The sequence below is a fragment of the Arachis ipaensis genome, chromosome B9, assembly GCF_059453495.1.
Source record: "Arachis ipaensis isolate K30076 ecotype BB chromosome B9, ASM5945349v1, whole genome shotgun sequence".
Classification (NCBI taxonomy): Eukaryota; Viridiplantae; Streptophyta; class Magnoliopsida; order Fabales; family Fabaceae; genus Arachis; species Arachis ipaensis.
In genome coordinates this window covers 32,816,883-32,837,990 of record NC_142444.1, presented here as the reverse complement: position 1 = coordinate 32,837,990, position 21,108 = coordinate 32,816,883, and the positions used below count along the sequence as shown (strand labels likewise).

Sequence of the window (21,108 nt, the reverse complement as noted above, 5' to 3'; positions counted from 1 at the left end):
TTTTCATAGAGTATCTAAGCCTAACTTAACTTAATCTTGAATCTAAGTCTTACCGCCTTTCCTCCATACCTCCATCTTTGACAACATATCACAGACAAATAAGCAGATAAAGGCAAGCACAAGAAGGTTACAAGTACTGAAGGTAACAAATATACATTTAACCTAGCAAGTATATTTAGGCACACCCAGTTAATGCACAAACAAATAATTCAAGTAATATGCACATGATGCATGCCTGACCTACGGCTGATGAGTATCATCTATTGGTTATCAAGCCAACCCGACAAGTCTGGTTTTCAAAACCCTTGGACTGTCCCTCATCGCGCATCCCCAAGAGTCTATGCATAGCTTTTTCTCATATATAAATATCAATTGCTCAATGGGGGTACCATTCCCAGGAATTTATACGTGCCCGGTCACCCTTTCAACTTGGTACACGTGGTAGCAAGCCACGGTATTTTACCTAGGGAATCTCGTATCTCAGATCATTTGAATACTTAAGCCAAATATTACACATAATCTTTTATAGCATTAGACATTCAGTTTGTTACCTTATTAGCTTTACTTCACCTCCAAGTTATCCTGTTTTTCTAACTTCATCTAATTACCAGGCTTATACTATTATTTATGACTGGAAGAGTTAAAATAGAGGTTTAGAAGTTTAAAATTAGGTTTAAAACTCAAAAAATTATATTTGCTGGAATACGTGTATGCGTGGCTCACGCGTACGCGTGTGATAAACCCATATTTTATGATATATATTGTGCTCAATTTAAGTGATTTATTCAACCCTGCACCCACTTATTCATGTAAATTGCATGGTTTTACTTTCCCTTCCTTATTATGTGATATGTGTGAAATACATGTTTCCTATGCTTTGAAATTATTTATTTTAATTATCCTTTATTACCATTCGATGCCGTAATTTGTGTGTTGAGTAGTTTCAGATCTTCTAAGGCAGGAATGACTTAAAGGATGGAAAAGAAAACATACAAAAATGGAAGGAAAGCACAAAATGGAGTTTTTGAAGAAACTGGCAGCGACGCGAACGCATGGACGACGCTGTCGCATGCCCAGCGCGAAAAGGCAGCGACGCGAACGCGTGACTGACGCGGACGCGCGCCATGAGTAGAACACAGATGACGCGTACGCGTGACCGAAGCAAACGCGTGACAAGGAAAACTCCAGATGACCCGACCGCGTGACCCACGCGGATGCGTGACAGACGCCACGCACCAGAAATTATAGAAAATGCTCCCAGCGATTTCTGAAACCCTTTTTGGCCCAGATCCAAGTCCAGAAAGCACAGATTAGAGGTTATAAAGTGGGAGGAATGCATCCATTCAAAAAGATGTATCCAATTATTCAATTTTTCATGATTTAAATGTAGTTTTTAGAGAGAGGTTCTCTCCTCTCTCTCTTAGGACTAGAAATTAGGATTTTTCTCGCCTTCATGATTGTCTCTTTTTATCAGGTTCAATGTTCCTTTTTAATTATTTTCTCAATTTAATTCATGAACTCTTCCATGTTACATATGATTCTCTTAATTAATGTTATTTGAGGTATTTCAGTTTATGATTGCTTTCTTTTATTTATGTTACTGTTACTTCCAATCTGAAGACATTTTTATTCGAGTAAGTTTACTTTTTCCCTTTTGGCCTTGGTTAAGTAATTGGTAACTCATGAGTTATCAAACTTAACGTGATTGATAATTGTTGTCTTTGTTAATTGAATTGAACTTCAATAACTCCAGTCCTTTCTTAGGAATTGACTAGGACCTGAGGATCAAACTAATTGGTCCACTTGACCTTCCTTTGCTTTAGTAAAGGCTAACTAAGTGGGATTAAAACTCAATTCTCATCACTATTGATAAGGATAACTAGGATAGGACTTCCAAATTCTCATACTTTGCCAAGAGTTTATTTTATAGTTATTTATTTATTTTTCTTGTTGTTTAATTTACCTGTCCTTTACTTTCAAAACCCCCAATTTACAAGACTCACAACCAATAATAAGTCATACCTCCCTGCAATTCCTTGAGAAGACGACCCGAGGTTTGAATACTTCGGTTTATAAATTTTATTGGGCTTGTTACTTGTGACAACCAAAATGTTTGTAAGAAAGGTTGATTGCTTGGTTTAGAAACTATACTTGCAACGAGAATTTATTCTGAATTCTAAACCGTCAATCTTCCGCTCTTCAGCATGGGAGTATAAAAAGTAGCTCGCGCGCGTATCCCCTTATCATGCGTCCGCGTGGACATGCATGCTGGCCCATTACGCGTACGCATAGGACTATTCGCGTACGCATATAAGGAGGTCAGTCAAAAATTCCATGCCACGCATACGCGTGGGTGTATATTTTCCCAAAAATCTGATTAAGTTAGAAAGTTGCATAATTTTCCTATTCCAAACCAAAACATCCGACATGCATAACTTAATCATTTTAAATCGTTTTTCACCGTTCTTCGAATGGTATAAACTTCACGAACCCAACTTTTTATCAAAATAAGTTTGAAACCATTCGGGAGTCCGGAGGCTAAGTTATAGCTCGCCGAAATCCAGGCAAAAACCAATTTTCATTAAACTTCAAAAACCTCAATTTTCATTAAACCAATTTCAATATCCACTTCCATTGCATATATTCAGCACAAACACAATTATAACATCTCCAAATAACTCTACTATCCACTTATCACGTCACAAATTCATCAAACTCCAATTTTTACCAATCCTCACCCTAAATTCCATATTTCCATCAACAAAATCACCACTATTTTGCCACAGATACATATACAATTATTACCACCAACTTACCAACAATATTACCAACACATACATGATTTATACTACCAATCAATGTTATTAATGCTAAGAATCCAACATACATAATCATTCCAACCTATTCTATGGTCCTCTAACCTAAGTTTTCACAGAACATTATATATTAAATACGTAAAACCTAAACCATACCTTAGCCGATTTTCACGTATTGATCAAAGCAAAACACAAAAGACACACATACAACTTACTTATCCAAAATCACGCCTTGGCACCAATCCAAAGCCTCCAATGTCCACAATTTCAAGTTCCAATTACATACACACCACCTAATACAAATATACAACACATATACACCCAAACTCAATATCCAATGCACAAATTCAGAAATTAGATAGAGTTATAGTATCCTCACCTTTCTCAAGTTTCGTATAAGCAAGAGTGAACGTTTTTCTCAAGCTAATTGGATCCTAATACATCAAAAAGCAAAGAAATTCAACACCACTACATAATTTTCGAAAATTGGGGGAAGGAGAAGCTGAGAGTAATAAAGTCGCTTACCTATAAAATTATTCTGATAGAATCGTAGAGCTCGACGCAGTGGTCGTATGGCCGCAAACGGTGCGGCGATCAGAGCTCGGATGGAAGAGATACGATAATTTGAAGTAACGTAAGGGTTAGGGAATTTGGTTTTCTTCTCTCCCCTGTTTGTACTTTTAGCAAGCTCTTTGCTGAAGTGGGGAGAAAGAAGAGCCTCGGTTCATTTAAGTGTTGGGCTGGTTGGGCCCACGGGCCCAGTTTAGGCCCGATTCAATCGGTCCGACCCATTCGATCCAATCTTGGGTTGAATTCTTTGAAATTAGTGTCTAAATTCTCGTTTTGATGAGCTCTATCCTAATTTAATATAATATTCACATTTCTAATTTTCTTTATTAAAATTTAATTTATTGATTAATTATTTACTAATTTAACGGGGTTTACATCCTACCCACCTAACAAAGAATTTTGCCCTCAAAATTCAAATTTAGTTACCTGAAAAGAGGTGTGGGTAGTCATTCCGCATATCTGATTCGAGTTCCCAAGTATGTTCCTCAATACCAGCTCGACTCCAAGCTAATTTTATCAGTGATACTTTCTTCCCGCGTAATCATTTAACGCTAGTGTCATCAATCCTAACCGAGATTACTGTAAGTGTCAGATCTTCTCTCACTTAAACCAATTCCGGTTCCAGAACATGACTTGCGACCGGAGTATACTTCTGAAGCTGTGATACATGAAACACGTCGTGCAGGTTCAAAAGATGCGACGGTAACGCAATCCTATAAGCAACCGGCCCAATTCTTTTCAGGATCTCAAACGGTCCAATATAACAGGGATTCAGTTTCGTTGTTTTAATGGCTCTTCCCACTCCGGTGGTTGGAGTAACCTTTAGAAACACATGCTCTCCTTCTTCAAATTCCAAAGGCTTTCGTCTTTGATCCGCATAACTCTTCTTACAGCTTTGGGCTATAAGCATTCGGTTTCGGATTTTCTTTATCTGTTCAGTAGTTTCAGCTATCATCTCAGGCCCTAACAAACTTCTTTCTCCAGCTCCATACCAACATAGTGGATATTGACATTTTCTGCCATATAGAGCCTCATACAGAGCCATTCCGAAGCTCGCATGGTAGCTATTGTTATAAGCAAACTCCACTAGTGGCATATACCAATCCCTGCTCACCGGCTGGTCCAAAACACAAGCCCTTAGCATATCCTCCAAGGTCTGGATAGTTCTCTCTGATTGACCATCTATTTGAGGGTGATATGCAATACTCAAACTCGACTAAGTCCTAAATGCACGATGAAAGGCTCTCCAGAACCTTGATGTGAAATGAGGATCTCTGTCGGATATAATGGTGGAAGGCACACCGTGAAATCTTACGATCTCTTTGATGTACATTCGATCCAATTCTTCCATTGTGCAACTTATCCGGATGGGGAGAAAGTGAGCTGATTTTGTTAGTCGGTCCACAATCACCCAAATAGCGTCATAACCAATCCGAGTCCTAGGTAAACCCATCACAAAATCCATTGCGATACTTTCCCATTTCCATTGTGGAATCTCTAAAGGCAGAAGGGTTCCTGACGGTCTCTGATGCTCAATTTTAACTTTCTGACATGTTAAACATTTGGATACATGCAACGCCACATCATTCTTTATTCCTGGCCACCAGAACTTCATTTTTAGATCTTGATACATTTTGGTGCTTCCCGGTGGATTGAAAACCCACTCTTATGAGCTTCTTTTAAGATACTCTATCATAAATCTCCGACATCTGGCACAATAATTCAATCATTGAACCTCCATAAGCTGTTCTTATCTTCTGACACTCTCAACCGCTTTCCTTGCTCAATTGCCAGCAATACTTTGCGTAACGCTTCATCATCTTGATGAGCCTTCAGAAGTTCTGATTTAAAATCACTTGAAATTTGAAACTGACTCAAACACAGAACACCAGATTCCTCTCTAGCCCCAACTTCAGACCTTCGAACGCCTTTAACAATTCTTCCTCTCGTAACATCATCCATGCAGCACATAGAGACTTCCGACTTAAAGTGTCCGCCACAACATTTGCTTTTCCAGGGTGATAGTTTAAGTCAAAGTCATAGTCCTTCAGAAGTTCCATCCACCTCCTCTGACGCATATTCAACTCTTTCTGCTCAAAGAGATACTTCAAACTCTTATGGTATGAGAAAATGTGAAACTTAACACCATAGAGATAATGTCTCCAGATTTTCAGAGCAAACACAATGACAGTAAGTTCTAAGTCGTGAGTCGGATAGTTCATCTCATGCGGCCTTAATTGCCGTGAGGCATATGCTACGACATTTTGGTGCTGCATCAGAACGCACCCCAAACCCTTTAATGATGCATCGTAGTACACTTCAAACGGTTCATTTGGCTCAGGCAATACCAGTATGGGAGCAGTGGTCAACCTTTGCTTTAGTGCCAGAAAACTCTCCTCACATTTCGGAGTCAAGACAAAAGGCACATCCTTCCTAGTTAGCTTGGTTAAAGGTAAGGCGAGTTGTGAAAATCTCTTAATAAACCTCTGATAGTAACTTGCCAAACCTAAGAAACTCCTGATCTCAGTCACAGAGTTGGTCGCTCCCAATTCATCACTGCTTCTACCTTAGAAGGATCCACAACTATTCCTTGCTTGCTCACTACGTGATCAAAAAACTTCACCTTACTCTTCCAGAACTCGCATTTAGATAACTTAGCAAATAACTTCTTGTCTTTCAAAATTTGCAGCACAGTTCACAAGTGATCAGCATGCTCTTCTTCAGTCTTAGAGTAAACAAGGATATCATCAATAAAGACAATAACAAACTTGTCCAGGTACGGCCGGAAAATCCTCTTCATATAATCCATGAATACTGCCCGGAGCATTGGTTAACCCGAAAGACATCACCGTATACTCATAATGACTATCATGTGTTTTAAAAGTAGTTTTCGGAATATCTTCACCTTTAACCCTTATCTGATGATACCCGGATCATAAATCAATCTTAGAGAACACACCGGCACCTTGTAACTGATCCATTAGGTAATCGATTCTAGGTAAAGAATATTTATTCTTCATAGTAACCTTATTCAGTTGCCAATAGTCAACACATAAGTGCATACCTCAGTCCTTCTTCTTTACCAGTAACACTAGCGCTCCCCACGGAGAAACACTTGGGCGGATAAAGCATTTTCCCAATAGATCCTCCAACTGAGTCTTTAATTTGACCATTTTAAAGGTGACATTCTATAAGGAGTACTCGAAATCGAACCGGCTCCAGGCACCAACTCAATTGTGAATTCAACCTCTCGGTTAGGTGGGAATTCCTCAATATCGTCCAGGAACACCTCAGGAAATTCACTAACAACTGGAATATGTTCTAAGTTTTGAGCATCACCCGAAACACCCGCAGTTAATAACATGATACCCTGGCATTCAGTCCCAGAACAATTTACTATCATAGAGTTCAAATTGTAACTATTCACCACAACTGACGCTTCCAACCCTTCTGGCATAAAATGTACTGACTTTTCAGAACAATCAAGCAAAACATGATTCTTGGATAACCAATCCAGTCGCAAGATGATATCAAGACCAGTCATCGGCAGACAAATCAAATCATGCACAAATTCACGTTGTTGTACTCGAACAAAACTTGTGGACATCCTAACCTAGTCACCATAGCTTCATGGGTAGCATTATAGACCTTTAAATCATAACCCAAGACCACTATTTTCAGCCCTAATTCATCAGCCTTTTCAAATGCAATAAATGAATGTGTTGCTCCTGAATCAAATAAGGCATTTAAAACTTTACCAGCTATTTCATAATTACCTCTAATCAATGTTTTTTTATCCCTCAGCACTTGCTGCAGATGTGGTATAAACTCTCCCCGGCACCTACCAGACTCATATTTCTTCTTTTCTGGACAATTACTGGCCAAGTGCCCAAACTGTCCACAGAAATAGCATACTCCAATTCCAAACCTGCATGGAACTCCTGGATGATACTTCCCACATCTTTGACAGTTCAAATTCTACTGTGGCTGCTTTCCATACCTTCTCCCTTGATTAGCATTAAAATTTGGCCTTCTGAAATTGCCCTGGCCCAAATTCTGCTGTGGAACAAAACCCCCACGTTTAAAGTTTCTGCCCCTTGGCGTAAAATTCATCCCTGGAGTTCTCTGAAAAGGCACCCTTAGACTTTTCTTCTCTGCTGCCGCCTTCCTTACACATTCCTCAGCCACCCTACTCTTATTCACCAATTCAAAAAAAATTTTGATCTCCATTGGTGCAACAAAACTCAGAATATCACTTCGAAGAACTCCCTCATACTTAATACATTTTCACTCAGCAAATTCTTCAGGCACACCTTGACAGATACAAGAAAATTGACATAACTCCTCAAACTTGCTGGTGTATTCAGTAACAGTCATTTGGCTTTGCTTTAATTGCATCAATTCAAGTTCCTTGGCATTTCTAACTGAATTAGAAAAGTATTTCTTATAGAACTCTGTTCGGAAGATCTCCCAAGGAATCACAGCACCATCTGGCTACAGGATACATCATGTTCCCTGCCACCAATACTGAGCCTTGCCTTGCAGCTGATAAGTTCCAAACTCAACCCATTGCTTTTCAGGGACATGTTGAGCCTACAATGCACGTTCCATAGCCTGAATCCAATTGTCTACATCAGTGGGATTTGAGGTTCCCCTGAAGGTCGGAGGGTGAACTTTCAGAAATGTAGCAAGTGTCATAGGGCCTTCTTCATCATTATTATTCCCGTGGTTAACATGGTTTATTTGATTACCCAGTGCCGCTGTTGCCTGAATAATTGCAGCCATATTTCCCAGGGAAGCCATAAAGTCTATTGGGTCATTCCCTGCCAGGCCAGGATTAACAGTGCCTATTTTACCTCTACCTCGCCCGCGACCGCATCCGCAAGTCGACATCTGGTCCCTATACAAACCAAACAAGTGATATTAAGTTGATCAATCTAATATTGCAGGTCTAATGCTTTAAGTTCCAAATGCATGCTCACAAATGTTTATGCCATATATATCAGTCAAATATCCTAATAGCACATAGACACATATACAGAGAATGCACAAAAGCAGAGTCAGTCCATCTCTCAGACTCTATAGGAACGAACTGCTCTAATACCATAATGTAACACCCTACCACACAGACCTTTACACTTAAGTCGTATAACAGAGGTGGTGAGGTATTACAACCTCTAATATAAAATATACATGCATATAATAGCAGAAAGAGAACAATAAACTAGGAGCCTTGAAGAACAGGTGAAATAAAAGCCGTGAAACAAAAGCGCATCACTCTGAAAATGAGTTAACTTGCGTGCTAAGAAAGCTATAGCTATCATGTATAAGATAACAAAAGTAGGAATAGAGGGCCAAAGATACAAAATAACAAGCTCCTAACTCAGCTCGCAAAGTCAAAGCTGGCCAGAGAATATTTACACATATATACATATCCAAAACCCAAATTTACATAAACAAAACCATATCTCTCTATAAGCCTCTAAGAGGGTCAAAAGGAATAAGTCATGTGGAGAGAAAGCTAAGTACATATATATACATAACTATACAACAAAAAGTAACTCGATAACCACTTCGCTTCAAAAGCCCAGACGCCTAACGAGGTGCCTCTCGACCTGCATCTAAAAAACAACAACATAGTATGGGGGTGAGAACCAGGGGTTCTCAGCATGGTAAAGGTGCCGCGCATATAAGATATATGGTCCTGGAAATGCCAGAGGCAATCCTAGAATGCCGACACTCAGATTACAAAGCCTAAAGTATTAAACAGAAACCATAAAAGGTGGATTTCTAAGAGTATCTAAGTCTAACTTAATCTTGAATATAAGTCTTACCACCTTTCCTCCATACCTCCATCTCCGACAACATATCACAGACAAATAAGCAGATAAAGGCAAGCACAAGAAGGTTACAAGTACTGCAGGTAACGAATATACTTAACATAGCAAGTACATTTAGGCACACCCAGTTAATGCATAAACAAGTAATTCAAGTAATATGCACATGATGCATGCCTAACCTATGGCTGATGAGTCTAATCTGTCGGTTATCAAGCTAACCTGACATGTCCGATTTGCTAAACCCTTAGACTGTCCCTCGTCGCGCATCCCCAAGAGTCTATGCATAGCTTTTTCTCATATATAAATATCAATTGCTCAATGGGGTACCATTCCCAGGAATTTATACGTGCCCGGTCACCCTTACGATATAGGGTCAACAGAGTATCAAGTTTCGACCTGATACACATGGTGGCAAGGCATGGTATTTTACCTAGGGAATCTCGTATCTCAGATCATTTAAATGCTTAAGCCAAATATTATACATAATCTTTTATAGCATTACACATTCAGTTTGTCACCTTATCAGCTTTACTTCACCTCCAAGTTATCCCCTTTTCTAAACTTCATCTAATTTTCAGGCTTATTACTATCATTTATGGCTGGAAGAGTGAAAATAGAGAAGTTTAAAATTAGGTTTAAAACTCAGAAAATTATATTTGCTGGAATAGGGGCCATGCATATGCGTGGCTCACGTGTACGCGTGGGAGTATAAAAAGGCAGCTCGCGCGCGCATCTTCTTATCATGCGTACGCATATAAGGAGGTCAGTCAAAAACTCCATGGCACGCGTACGCGTGGGCGTACGTTTTCCCAAAAATCTGATTAAGTTAGAAAGCTGCAGAATTTTCCTATTCCAAACCAAAACTTTCGACGTGCATAACTTAATCATTTTAAATCATTTTTTATCCGTTCTTTGAACGGAATAGACTTCACGAACCCAACTTTTTATCAAAATAAGTTTGAAACCATTCGGGAGTCCGGAGGCCAAGTTATAGCTCGCCGCAATCTAGCCAAAAACCAATTTTCATTAAACTTCAAAAACCTCAATTTTCATTAAACCAATTTCAATATCCATTTTTATTATATATATTCACCACAAACACAATTATAACATCTCCAAATAACTCTACTATCCACTTATCACCTCACAAATTCATCAAACTCCATTTTTTACCAATCCTTACCCTAAATTCCATATTTTCATCAACAAAATCACCACTATTTTGCCACACATACATATACAATCATTATCACCAACTTACCAACAATATTACCAACACATACATGATTTATACTACCAATCAATGTTAATAATGCTAAGCATCCAACATACATAATCATTCCAACCTATCCTATGGTCCTCTAGCCTAAGTTTTCGCAAAATATTATATATTAAATACATGAAATCTAAACCATACCTCGATTTCCACATATTAATCAAATCAAAACACCAAAGACACACATACAGCTTACTTATCCAAAATTACCAAGCCTTGGCACCAATCCAAAGCCTCCAATGTTCACAATTTCAAGTTCCAATTACATACACACCACCTAATACAAATATACAACACATATACACCCAAACTCAATATCCAATGCACAAATTCAAAAATTAGATAGAGTTATGATATCCTCACCTTACCCAAGTTTCGTATAAGCAAGAGTGAACATTTTTCTCAAGCTAATTGGATCCTAATACATCAAAAAGCAAAGAAATTCAACACCACTACATAATTTTAAAAAATTAGGGAAAGGAGAGGTTGAGAGTAATAAAGTGTCTTACATATGAAATTGTTCTTGTAGAATCGTGGAGCTCGACGCGGTGGTCGCGTGGCCGCAAATGGTGCAGCGATCGGAGCTCGGATGAAGGAGATACGATAATTTGAAGTAACATAAGGGTTAGGGAATTTGGTTTTCTTCGCTCCCTTGTTTGTGCTTTCAGCGAGCTCTTTGCTGAAGTGGGGAGAAAGAAGAGTCTCAGTTCATTTAAGTGTTGGGTCGATTGGGCCCACTACAGTGGCATGTGATTCAATTGCACTAATCTTGGTATAATATAACCCAGATGAAAGTGAGGGAAACTTTTTTAATATAACCTTTTTATTTGAGTCTTGAGTTGTGATACATAAGTACTCATGACTTCCCTCATTCATAGTCTCAATATGATATCCATTTCGGCGAATATCTTCAAAACTCAACAAGTTTCTTAGAGACTTGGTAGACAATAGTGCATTATTTATTATGAATTTTGTTCTTCCAGGAAACAAAATTATAGCTCTTCCGGAGCCTTCTATCACATTGCCTGAGCTAATAATAGTATTAACATATTCTTCTTTTGGCACAAGATGGGTAAAATATATACCACTTTTGAGAATGGTGTGTGAACTTGCACTATTCGCAAGGCATACATCTTCATTATATATCCTTGCCATTTTCTTCAAAGACAAATAATAATAATAAAATGAGTAGTATGCACAGTTAAATTGAATTCTTGACTGGAATTATTTTTCTAAGAAACACTACACATAATGTCATATACTAAAATTTTATTTTAAAAAGTTGACACATTTAATGATTTCAAAATTCATAAACATTAATATTTCATTATACATCATATTTGAAACTTAAATATATAGAAAATAAAACTTAACAATAAGTTCTTTACATTATTTATTTACATGGATATTTAACAATTTCACATAATAAACTATTTTGTCATTGATCAAATGACCAATATTTCCTTCAGGATCCTCAAAGAAATCAGATACATCATAATGAGTGGTGGAATTTTCAGCATCATTTGAAACAAAATTCGTTTCCTTTCTTTTGTCGTCCTTTTTCAAAGATGCTTGATAAAGATCGACCAGTAGGACAGGTACGTGACCAATGGCCTTTTCCACTACAACGGAAACACTTATCCTCTGTTGATTTATTTTGCCCAATATTGCTTTCTTTATCCCACTTCTGGTGAGATCCTCTCTTCTGAAACATAATTCATTTTCCTGCCATAATTTTTTTGTTGCCAAAACCTTGCCATTTACCTCTTCTGGGATAATGATTTGCCGCATTTACTTCAGGAAATGGAGCGGCACTAAATGGGCGTGCTTTCTGATTCTTTAAGAGCAACTCATTGTTGCGTTCAGCAACAAGAAGGCAAGAAATTAACACAGAAGATTTTTTAAATCCTTTTTCTTGATACTGCTGCTGCAGGAGCACATTCGAGGCATGGAAGGTCGAGAAAGTTTTCTCTAACATATCATTATCAGATATCTTTTCCCCACATAATTTCATTCGTGAGGTGATTCGAAACATTGCAGAATTATATTCAATTATGGATTTAAAATCCTGTAGACGCAAGTGCGTCCATTCATATCGGGCTTGAGGAAGTATCACCGTCTTTTGATGATTGTACCTTTCTTCAAGGTCTTTCCACAGATCTGCAGGATCTTTTAATGTGAGATATTCATTTTTCAATCCTTTGTCAAGATGACAACAAAGGAAAATCATGGCTTTGGCTTTATCCTTCTGGGATGTATTATTTTCAGCCTTAATGGTATCTCCAAGATCCATTAAATCAAGATGGATTTCAGCATCTAATATCCATGATAAATAATTGTTTCCAGATATATCAAAAGCATTAAATTCAAGATGAGAGATGTAAAACCCAGTTAATTAATGACTAATTAACCCATAAATTAAAATATATTCTAGAAAATGAGAAAATGATATTTTTATGGTTTAATGTGATAGAGAAATTTAAAACGAGAATTTTGACACTAATTTTTAAGACATCGGCCCAAGATTGGGCCGAACGGGCCAAACCGGGCCAACCGTACCCATATTGGGCCCAAAGGCCCAGCCAAGCCTCTCTTAATTAAGAGAACTCAGCTCTATCTTTCCACTCAAATACCACACACACGTTGAAAGGGAGGGGGAAATGTGAAACCCTTGCCCAAATTTCACTCCAAACTTCCATTGATCATAACTTTTGATCCGGAGCTCCGATTGACATACCGTTTGTGGCCACGCAACTGCGGTGTTGAGCTTGACAAAGCCCATAAGGTTGTGCAAGAGGTAAGCCACGTTTCACTTCTGTTCTTCCAGCCTTGATTTTCTAATTTCATGGGCAAAAATGTTGAAATTGTGAGCTCTTTTGTGTTATAGGATCTAATTAACTTGAAGGGAAGGCTTAGCCATGCCTCCTTGATCCTTGGGTAAGGTGAGATTCTCAACCCTAAGCTAAAGACTTGGAATTTTGTGATTTAGTGATTGAGTTATTGTGTTTGGGTGTGATATTGTGGCTTAGGCCTTGTATATATGTGTATTGGAGCTTGATTAGTGGTTTTGGAAAGCTTAGAAATGAGCTTTGTGCTTGGAAATCTATGTAGTAGGGTGTTACATTATGGTATCAGAACAGTTCGTTCTTGTAGAGCCTGAGGGATGGACTGACTATGCTTCTGTGCATTCTCTGTGTCTGTGTTTATGTGCTATTAGGATATCTAACTGATATAACTGGCATAAACGTTCATGAGCATGCATTTGGGACTTTGAGCACTAGACTTCCGATATTAAGACTGATCAACTTGATATCGATTGTTTGGTGTGTATAGGAACCAGATGGCGCCTCGTGGAAGTGGTCGAGGCCGTGGGAGAGGACGTGCCGGCACTCAAGGGCCGGAAACCAACCAGAATAACCTGGTGGACTTCATGGCCGCATTACAGAACATGGCTGTTGCTATGCAGGCCACTGCTGAGGCACTCGGACAGCAGATGAACAACCATAATAATGAGGGAAATAGTGGAAACGGGACTCAAGGTCCGATGACGTTGGCGACCGTCTTAAAGGTCAATCTACCAAAGTTCAAGGGAACCACCAATCCGACTAAAGCTGACACTTGGTTTCAAGCCATAGAGCGAGCACTGCAGGCGCAGTTGGTGCCGGAATAGCAGTATGTCGAGTTTGCTACTTATCTACTCACTGGAGAAGCATCACATTGGTGGTAGGGAGCCCAACGTCTCCTGCACCAGGGTGATGACCCTATCAACTGGGATGCCTTCCAGGTGGAATTCTACAAGAAGTACTTTCCAAATTTTGGCCAGACGGCAAAAAAGCTTGAGTTACTGTAGCTGAAGCATGGTGCTATATCTGTATCTGAGTATACAGACAAGTTTGAGGAGCTGTTCAGGTTTTTCCGTATGTGTCAAGGAGCTCCAAGATACTTCGAGGAGTGGAAATGGATCAAGTATGAAGGAGGGCTCCGAAGCGACATCTACAGTTCAGTAGGGCCTATGGAGATCAGGACTTTCTCGGAGTTGGTAAACAAGAGCAGAGTTGTTGAAGAATGCGTGAAGAAGGCAGTTGCAAAGAGAGGAAGCTATAGGGGACCATTCACACTGAACCGAGGGAAGAGTTTTACTCCTAGAGGGCCGCCTTTCAAGTGGGGAGGCTTTGTACCACAGAGGACTTGATGAGCGGATAATTTATACCCTTTTTGGCATTGTTTTTACATAGTTTTTATTATATTTTTATTAGTTTTTATGAAAAAATAATATTTCTGGACTTTACTATGAGTTTGTGTGTTTTTCTGTAATTTATGGTATTTTCTGGCTAAAATTGAGGGACCTGAGCAAAAATCTGATTCAGAGGCTGAGAAAGGACTGCAGATGCTGTTGGATTCTGACCCTCCTGCACTCAAAGTAGATTTTCTGGAGCTACAGAAGCCCAATTGGCGCTTTCTCAATTGCGTTGAAAAGTAGACATCTTGGGATTTCCATCAATATATAATAGTCCATACTTTTTTCGAGATTTAATGGCCCAAACTGGCCTCTAAACGCCCACCAGAAACCCTTTTTTGGAGTAAAACGCCAGAACTGGCACCAGAACTGGAGTTAAACGCCCAAACTAGCATCCATGCTGGAGTTTAACTCCATGAATAGCCTATGCATGTAAAAGCTTCAATTTTCAGCCCAAGCACACACCAAGTGGGCCCCGGAAGTGGATTTCTGTACTATCTGCACTTAGTTACTTATTTTCTGTAATCCCTAGTAACTAGTTTAGTATAAATAGCACTTTTACTATTGTATCTTTTATCATCTTTGGAACCCTCTTTTCACTTTTATGTTACATTGGGAGGCTGGCCATTCGGCCATGCCTAGACTTTTTTCTCTTATGTATTTTCTACGGTGGAGTTTCTACACCTCATAGATTAAGGTGTGGAGCTATGCTGTTCTTCATGAATTAATGCAAGTACTATTATTTCTCTTTCAATTCACGCGTACTTCTTCTCTAAGATATACTCTCATACTTAATTCAGTTAAGTCAGAATGAAGGGGTGACCCGTGACAATCACCCACTATCTTCGTTACTCGCTTAGCCAAGATCCGCGTGCCTGACAACCACAAGCAATCTACATGATGTTCAACGTAGTCATTGGACGATAGCCAGAGTATATTCTCTTGGGTCTCTAATCCATGGATCGAGTCCGTGTGATTAGGATCTACGTGGTATAGGCTAGAACCAATTGGCAGCATTCTTGAGATCCGGAAAGTCTAAACCTTGTCTGTGGTATTCCGAGTAGGATATGGGAAGGGATGACTGTGACGAGCTTCAAACTCGCAAATGTTGGGCGCAGTGACAGTGTGCAAAAGGATAGAGAGATCCTATTCCGACGCTAGTGAGAACCGACAGATGATTAGCCGTGCGGTAGCTGTACCTGGTATTTTTCATCCGAGACGAGAAATCCGACAGTTGATTAGCCGTGCAGAAACTGTACCTGGTATTTTTAATCCGAGAGGATCATACAGCTTGCCATGGAAGGGAGCACGCATAGTTGGAAGAAGATAATAGTAAAGCAGAGGTTCAAAAACAACAAAGCATCTCCACATGCTTATCTAAAATTCCCACCAATGAATTATATAAGTATCTTTATTTTATTTTATGTTTTATTTATCTTTTAATTATCAAAACCTCATAACCATTTGAATCCGCCTGACTAAGATTTACAAGATGACCATAGCTTGCTTCAAGCCGACAATCTCCGTGGGATCAACCCTTACTCACATAAGGTATTACTTGGACGACCCAGTGCACTTGCTGGTTAGTTGTGCGGAGTTGTGAAAAGTGTGATCACAATTTTCGTGCACCAAGTTTTTGGCACCGTTGCCGGGGATTGTTCGAGTTTGGACAATTGACGGTTCATCTTGTTGCTTAGATTGGGTAATTTTATTTTATGTTTAAGCTTTTTATTTTTATTTTCGAAAAAAATAAAAAAATGTATTTTCGAAAATCATCATTCAAAAATTTTTAAGAATGAATTCTAGAGCTTCTTGAGATATGTTGAAGCCTGGCTGGCTGTTAAGCCATGTCTAATCTTTTGGACCGAGGTTTCCACTTTCCATTGTAGAAAGGACATGTTTGTAATTGTTATGCTAAAGCTTGGCTGGCCATTTGGCCATGTCTAATTCTTTTGGACCGAAGCTTTAGACTAACATTGCATGAATCCTAAAATTCTTATTAAAAATTTTTTTATTTTCTTTTGCCAAAATAATTTTCGAATAAAATACAAAAAAATTAATAAAATCATAAAACCAAAAAAAAATTTTGTGTTTCTTATTTGAGTCTTGTGTCAAATTTTAAGTTTGGTGTCAATTGCATGTTTTTAATTTTTTCTTAAAATTTTTGAAAATTCATCATATGTTCTTTCTTGATCTTCAAGTTGTTCTTTATGATTTTCTTTCTTTAATCTTGTGATTTTCTTGTTTTGTGTTTTTTTGTTGTTTTTCATATGCATTTTCGAATTGTTAGTGTCCCTAGTACAAAATTTTTAAGTTTGGTGTCTTGCATGTCTTTCTTTTCTTAAAAATTTTTAAAAATATGTTCTTGATGTTCATCATGATCTTCAAAATGTTCTTGCTGTTCATCTTGACATTCAAAGTGTTCATGCATGCATTATTTATTTTGATCTTAAATTTTTATGTTTTATGTCATTTTGTTATTTTTCTCTCTCTTCATTAATTCAAAAAAAAATAAAAAATAATATCTTTCCCTTATTTTACTCATAAATTTTGAAATTTTGGGTTGACTTAGTAAAAAAATTTTAAAATTTAGTTGTTCCTTGTTAGTCAAGTCAAAATTTTAATTTAAAAACTTTATCTTTTCAAATCTTTTTCATTTCTCTTCTTAATATTTTCGAATTTCTTAAATGAATTTTCAAAATCTTTTTCTTATTTTTATTTCATATTTTCGAAAACTTTACTAACAATTAATGTTTTGATTCAAAAATTTCAAGTTTGTTACTTTCCTGTTAAGAAAGGTTCAATCTTTAAATTCTAGAATCATATCTTTTAGTTTCTTGTTAGTCAAGTCATCAACTTTAATTTTCAAAATCAAATATTTTTAAATTTCTTTTCAAATCTTTTTCAAAATAAATTTCAATCATATCTTTTTAAAATTTTAATTTCAAAATCTTTTTCTAAATTCTTATCTTTTCAAAATTTATTTTCAAATCTTTTTCAATTAACCACTTGACTTGTTTGTTTTAATTTTAAAAGTTTACTATTTCTTATCTTTTTCAAAACCACCTAACTACTTTTTCACTTCTCATTTTCGAAAACAACTAACCACTTTTTCAAAATTCTTTTTAATTAACTAATTATTTTAAATTCTAATTTTATTCTATTTCTTTTCTTAAAATTCGAATTCTAACTTATAATTAAAATAAAAACAAAAACATTTTTCTTTTCTTTTAATTAAAATTCGAATACACTCTCTCTTTCATCTTTTTCTATTTATTTATTTATTTACTAACACTTCTCTTCTACTCATAATTCGAACCCCCTCCTTCTCTCTGTGTTCGAATTCATCTCATTCTCTCTCCCTCATTCTTCTATTCTTCTATTCTTATACTCACATAAAGGAATCTCTATACTGTGATATAGAGGATTCCTTTTCTTTTCTATTCTCTTCTTTTTCATATGAGCAGAAACAGGGATAAAGACATTCTTGTTGAAGTTGATCCTGAACCTGAAAGGACTCTAAAGAGGAAGCTAAGAGAAGCTAAAGCACAACACTCCGGAGAGGACCTTACAGAAATTTTCGAAAAAGAAGTAGACATGGTAGCCGAACCCAATAACAATGGTGAAGATGCAAGGAAGATGGTTGGTGACTTTACTGCACCAACTTCTGACTTCTATGGAAGAAGCATCTCAATTCCTGCAATTGGAGCAAACAACTTTGAGCTTAAGCCTCAATTAGTTTCTCTAATGCAGCAGAATTGCAAGTTTCATGGACTTTCATTGGAAGATCCTCATCAGTTCTTAGCTGAATTCTTACAAATCTGTGACACTGTTAAGACCAATGGGGTTAATCCTGAGGTCTACAGACTTATGCTTTTCCCCTTTGCTGTAAGAGACAGAGCTAGGATATGGTTGGACTCACAACCTAAAGAAAGCCTGAACTCTTGGGAAAAGTTGGTCAATGCTTTCTTGGCCAAATTCTTTCCACCTCAAAAGTTGAGCAAGCTTAGAGTGGAAGTCCAAACCTTCAGACAGAAGGAAGGTGAATCCCTCTATGAAGCTTGGGAAAGATACAAGCAATTGATCAGAAGGTGTCCTTCTGACATGCTTTCAAAATGGAGCATCTTATGTATATTCTATGATGGTTTGTCTGAATTGTCCAAGATGTCATTGGACCACTCTGCTGGTGGATCTCTTCATCTGAAGAAAATGCCTGCAGAAGCCCAGGAACTTATTGAAATGGTTGCAAATAACTAGTTAATGTATACTTCTGAAAGAAATCTTGTGAACAATGGGATGACTCAGAAGAAAAGAGTTCTTGAGATTGATACTCTGAATGCAATATTGGCTCAGAATAAAATATTAACTCAGCAAGTCAATATGATTTCTCAGAATCTGACTGGAATGCAAGCTGCATCCGGCAGTACTAAAAAAGCCTCCTCTGAAGAAGAAGCTTATGACCTTGAGAATCCTGCAATGGAAGAGGTGAATTACATGGGAGAATCCTATGAAAACACCTATAATCCTTCATGGAGAAATCATCCAAATTTCTCATGGAAGGATCAACAGAAGCCTCAACAAGGCTTCAATAATAATAATGGTGGGAGAAATAGGTTTGGCAATAGCAAGCCTTTTCCATCATCTTCTGAGCCACAGACAGAGAATTCTAAGCAGAGCCTCTCTGACTTAGCAACCATAGTCTCTGATCTATCTAAGACCACTCTCAGTTTCATGACCGAAACAAGGTACTCCATCAAAAATTTGAAGGCACAAGTGGGTCAGCTGAGTAAAAGAGTTACTGAAATCCCTCCTAGTACTCTCCCAAGCAATACAGAAGAGAATCCAAAGAGAGAGTGCAAGGCCATAACTATATCCAAATTGGCCGAACCTGGAGAGAGTAAAGAGGCAGTGATTTCCAGTGAGGAAGACCTCAATGGACGTCCACTGACTACTAAGGAGTTCCCTAATGAGGAACCAAAAGAATCTGAGGCTCATACAGAGACCATAGAGATTCAACTGAACTTACTGTTGCCATTCATGAGCTCTGATGAGTATTCTTCCTCTGAAGATGATGAAGATATTGTTGAAGAGCAAGTTGCTCAATATCTAGGACCAATCATGAAGCTGAATGCCAAGTTATTTGGTAATGAGACTTGGGAGGATGAACCTCCATTGCTCATCAATGAACTGAATGCCTTGGTTCAACTGAATTTACCTCAGAAGAAACCGGATCCCGAAAAGTTCTTAATACCTTGTACCATAGGCACCAAGATCTTTAAGAAGGCTCTGTGTAACATGGGGTCAGGAATAAACCTCATGCCGCTCTCTGTAATGGAGAAACTAGGGATCTTTGAGGTACAAGCTGTAAGAATCTCATTAGAGATGGCAGACAAATCAATGAAACAGGCTTATGGACTTGTAGAGGATGTCTTAGTGAAGGTTGAAGGCCTTTACATCCCTGCTGACTTCATAATCCTAGACACTAGGAAGGATGAGGATGAATCTATCATCCTTGGAAGGCCCTTCCTAGCCACAACAAGGGCTGTGATAGATGTGGACAGAGGAGAGTTAGTCCTTCAATTGAATGAGGACTACCTTGTGTTTAAGGCTCAAGGATCTTCTTCTGTAACCATGGAGAAGAAGCATGAAAAGCTTCTCTCAATACATAGTCAAGCAGAGCCCCCACACTCAACTTCTAAGTTTGGTGTTGGGAGGCCACCATTAAGCTCTGAGTCTCTGTGAAGCTCTCTAAGAGCTCACTGTCAAGCTATTGACATTAAAGAAGCATTTATTGGGAGGCAACCCAATGTTATTTAATTATATTTTTTTTATAGACATTTGTTTTCCATTGCCATGTTATGTTTTCTTTAGGTTGATGATCATGTGGAGTCATAAAAACAGCTGCAAAATTAAAGCGAAATCAAAAACAGCATCAAAAACAGCACACCCTAGAGGACAGGCTTACTGGCGTTTAAACGCCAGTAAGGATAGTAGAATGGGTGTTTAACGCCCAACGCCAGAATGGGCAGCATTCTGGGCGTTTAATGCCAGAAATGGCAGCATCCTGGGCGTTCAGAAAAACGCCCAGTAAAGAAGGATTCCTGGCATTTAACGCCAGCCAGGGTATCTGGCTGGGCGTTAAATGCCCAAAGAGGCAGTCAAGTGGGCGTTAAACGCCAGAATGGATAGCATCCTGGGCATTTAATGCCAGGATGACACAAGGGAGGTAATTTTGTTTCCAATTCGATTTTTTTCAATTTTTCATGTTTTAATTCATAATTTTTTGCATCAAACATATTTTAAACGTTCATCTTTCAATTTCTATTTTCAAATATTAATAATCTTTCCAATTCTTTTCAATTTTTTTTT

At 38.0% G+C, this 21,108-nt stretch overlaps 1 non-coding gene across 1 annotated transcript; it reads right to left on the bottom strand.

Moving 5' to 3' along the window:
- Nucleotides 1–18,741: 18,741 nt before the first annotated feature.
- On the bottom strand, nt 18,742–18,849 carry LOC148544221 (small nucleolar RNA R71). Its single transcript, XR_015901150.1, has one exon. It is a non-coding gene; the product is annotated as a small nucleolar RNA R71 (small nucleolar RNA).
- Nucleotides 18,850–21,108: the final 2,259 nt, after the last annotated feature.